Raw genomic sequence first — 4,297 nt, 5'->3', positions numbered from 1 at the left:
ACCACCTCTGCATCATAGCTCCACCCCCGCACTCAGCCCCGCCCCCGCACTCAGCCCCGCCCCTCACACCGCCTCTGCATCATAGCTCTGCCCCGCCCCTCACGCTGCCTCTGCATCATAGCTCCGCCCCCGCACTCAGCCCCACCCCTCACGCACTACCAGCTTACACTGGGATCCGCTAGACTTGTTGCTTGAAATTCAGCTCAGGAACCCCAACTTGTGGATATGGTGAATCAGGTGATCAGATGCAAGGCTGCAGTCGCCTCAGAAGCTGGAAAGCCTCTCTCCATAGAAGAAACCGAAGTAGCACCTCCCAAGGCTCATGAAGTTCGAATTAAGATCGTCGCCATCGCCGCCGTTTGCACACAGATGCCTATACTCGAGTGGAGCTGATCCTGAGAGGTGTTTCCCAGTGATCTTGGGACATGAAGGCACTGGGATTGTGGAAAGCATGGGTGAAGGGGTCACTAAGGTGAAGGCAGGTGACACTGTCATCCCACTTTACATCCTACAATGTGGAGAATGCAAATTTTGTGGGAATCCTAAAACAAACCTTTGCCAGAAGATATGAGTCACTCAGAGGAAAGGATTAATGCCAGATGGCACTAGTTTATTTACCTGCAAAGAAAGTCTATTTTTCATTTCATGGGAACCAGCACATCTTCTGAGTACACAGTTGTGGCTGACATCTCCGTTACTAAAATTGATCCTTCAGCACCTTTGAATAAAGTCTGCCTTCTCGGGCATGGCACTTCAACTGGCTATGGTGCTGCTGTGAACACTGCCAAGGTGGAACCTGGTTTTACCTGTGCCATCTTTGGCCTGGGAGGAGTGGGATTGGCAGTGATCATGGGCTGTAAAGTAGCTGGTGCATCCCGGATCATTGATATTGACATCAATAAAGATAAATTCGCAAAGGCCAAAGAATTTGTAGCCTCTGAATGTACTAATCCCCAGGATTTCAGTAAACCCATCCAGGAAGTACTCACTGAGATGACAGATGGGGGAGTAGGTTACTCTTTTGGGTACATCGGCAACGTGAATGTCATGAGAGCAGCCTCAAGGTGGCGCACAAAGGCTGGGGAGTCAGTGTGGTGGTTGGTGTAGCTGCTTCAGGTGAAGAAATCGCTACTCACCAATTCCAGCTGATGACAGGATGCACGTGGAAAGGCACTCCTTTGGAGGATGGAAGAGTATAGAGAGTGTCCCAAAGCTGGTGTCTGAATATATGTCAAAAGAGATAAAAGTTGACGAATGTGTAACTGACACTCTATCCTTCGACCAAATTAACAGAGGCTTCCACCTGACATACTCAGGGAAAAGCATTCGAACCGTTCTAAAGATGTAAGTTCAGAAGAGAACACTGTCCATCCTGTACTTTCTTCTGTGATGGGATGAGACAGACTGACAGATCTGCTTCAGAAACTACTAGGAATGTGTGTAATCATGTCTCTAATTGAGGGCAAGGCAAATAATCACAAGTCAGTTTTTTTTAAAACTCTTTATGTAAATAAATGCTGCTCAGGATATATTTTAACATAATAAAAATACTTTCTTGTAGGGATAAGTCCCGCCCCTTAGGGGGCGTATTCGCCCCGGGCTAATGTTTGCCTATAAATTTGGCAAGCCTGCTCCCAGACGGTGCTTCTGCTTTCCTGGTCTCCATGGGAACTGTGGTTCTGTAAGTCTATTTCCCCATTAAAACTGTCTGCATTCGTTACAATCTGTCTGCATTCGATTATGCCATTACACTTTCTACATAAAAAAATAGTATATGTTAAATTAATTTTTGCTGGCATACAAAGTATTATTTTTATATGATATATAACAATTTTCATATATGTATCATTATGTTTTTATCTTTCAAAATATTATTTATTATTATTGTATGTGAAAAAACACACAGAAATGTAACATGAGGGCCTGCTTGTTGGGGTTTCTGTCCTGCCCAGTTCCCACATTCATTAAGTCCCAAGGAAAATCACACAGAGAGGTCTACATCAGTTATAAACTGATTGGCCCATTAGCTCAGGCTTCATACTAACTCTTATAAGTTATATTAGCGCATTATTCTTATTTATGTTAGCAACATGGCTCAGTACCTTTTTCATCAGGGCAGGTCACGTCCTGCTTCTTCAGTGTCTGGACTGAACTGTGGGAAGAGCTTCCTTCTTTCCAGAATACTCCTGTACTCATTGCCCTACCTCTACTTCCTGTCTGGTTGTCCCACCTATACTTCCTGCCTGGCTACTAGCCAATCAGTGTTCATTTAAAACATGATTGACAGAATACAGACAATTCTCCACACCACAGAAAGGGAAAGAGAGATGGATTTTTGTGTATATATTACTTTGAGAAAATCATAGACCAACTTTTATGGAGTGGGTTCTCCTCTTCTACCTTTCCATGAGTTCCATGGATCCAACTCGATTCACCAGCAAAAATAACTCTTCAAACATGAGATATGGCAGAAATTAATGTTTTGAATTTTCCTTGTCGTAGGTGGGAAATATTTTGACTACCATTCTAGCAATGAGCATGGAAGAGAAGAGAAAGAACTTTCTTTGCAAGCAAATAAAGAAATGATTTTTGGTTTATTAAGCTAGAGAAGATAAAGAAATGGGTACTTGAAATCAATGTTCAAAAATGGTCTGAATAATGTTCTTGTTAGCAATAAGAGTCAGTATGGGAAATATTTTGAATAGCACTTTATTAACTTAATTTTCAAACCTTGAATTATTTGTTTTGAACCAATTCTATATTATATCCTATAAAAATTTGAGCCTAAAAAAGGAAAAATGATTACTGGGAAAATGCGAGGATTAATATTGCTGGATCATGTGATATATTCATGTGATACTGTTTTAGTCTTATGAGGAGTGTCCCTAATGATTTCCATAATGAATGTACTAGTTTACATCCTACCAGGTGTGCAAAACGATTTCCTTTTTTTCAAATCCTCACTATTACTTAATTGGTTTCTTAATGACTGTCATTATGTGCAGAATGAGATAGAATTACAATATCATTTTAGTTTGGATTTCTTTGATAATTATTGATGTTGGACATTTTTCACATATTAATTTCCTATTTGTAAAAACTTGGTGCTTTTGTAAACGTTCTTTTTACTTGTCCTTTTTGTTTTACATCATGCATCTCAACCCCAATTATTTCTTGTCCCTTCATATTTCCTCATTGCCACTGTAAACTCACACACACAAAATAAAATAAAATTTAAGAGAAAAAAGAAAAAAAAAGAAAGACTCATCATGAAAGCTGGAGTGTGACATAGTGAGTCATGCATTATCCTCTTTTACCCCTATATCTTGGTGTGCAAGTGTTAGTTGCAGAGAGCCCTTGGTCTGGTTTGTGGCCTCTGGTTTCTGCTAAACTATTGATGCTAGGACCTCACTGGGACTCCTCTTAGAAAAACTATGGAGCACTTCACAAATTTATGTGTCATCTTTGTTCAGGGACCATACTAATCTTCTTTACATCATTCTGATTTTAGTATATGTGATGCTGAAGTGAGCACCATAGTTTATGTTTTAAGAAATAGCTTCTCATTTTATTCAGTCATTTGTTGACTAGTTTGTTTTAATGACTTCATATTAATGCATCATAAAGGTACTAGCACATCTAGGTTTATTGCAACATTATTCATGATAGGGAAGGAAGCCTTGAAAAGAGTGCCTATTGGTATAAGAATGGATGAAAAAAAATTAACATAATTGTTATCTATCTATATATACATACATACATATAAATTTTAGCCATAAAGAAGAATCATATTATGTAAGTTTAAGCAAAGTGTATGCAATTGTTGATTAAATCAATCTCACAAGAACAAATATCACATTTTGTTTCACTTGTAAGTATTATACTTTATATGAATATATAAAATAATTTATGTACATATGACTTGAAAGGAAAAGAAAAATTGACCAGGAGAACAAAAAGAAGTAATAGCAGATGAGAGGGCAAGAAAGGGCTGAATAGCAGGAAATAGTAGAGATATGCTCAAAGTACTATGTATTTGGATAATAGCAAATATATATTTAATGCTACATAACAAAATATATTTATAATTGGTTTTTATCTATCCAAGTTTCATGAACAGTTTAAAAAGTAAAACAGAACAATTTAAAAATGAAAAGACAGAACTTAATTTTTCTCTTTTTTATTTACATTTTGAAACAAAATATTTTTACCATGTCTATTACCCTCTCCTGATTCCTTCCAGATCTTTTGCTGTTCTGGCATATTAGTTAAAGATGTGTTACATTCTTCTATGCTG

General features: G+C 38.2%; 1 non-coding gene and 1 pseudogene across 1 annotated transcript; one reads left to right on the top strand and one right to left on the bottom strand.

Moving 5' to 3' along the window:
• The first annotated feature begins 201 nt into the window (after window positions 1–201).
• Window positions 202–1,348, top strand: LOC126487630 (alcohol dehydrogenase class-3-like; annotated as a pseudogene).
• Window positions 1,349–3,428: 2,080 nt separating this feature from the next.
• On the bottom strand, window positions 3,429–3,535 carry LOC126487642 (U6 spliceosomal RNA). Its single transcript, XR_007588433.1, has one exon. It is a non-coding gene; the product is annotated as a U6 spliceosomal RNA (small nuclear RNA).
• Between the last annotated feature and the right edge of the window lie 762 nt (window positions 3,536–4,297).

This window comes from Alexandromys fortis, unplaced genomic scaffold (assembly GCF_014885135.2).
Source record: "Alexandromys fortis isolate MF-2015 unplaced genomic scaffold, M_Fortis_MF-2015_v1.1 scaffold_175, whole genome shotgun sequence".
Taxonomy (NCBI): Eukaryota; Metazoa; Chordata; class Mammalia; order Rodentia; family Cricetidae; genus Alexandromys; species Alexandromys fortis.
Note: the sequence above shows the minus strand (reverse complement) of the source record. Positions and strands in the feature narration are given on the sequence as shown.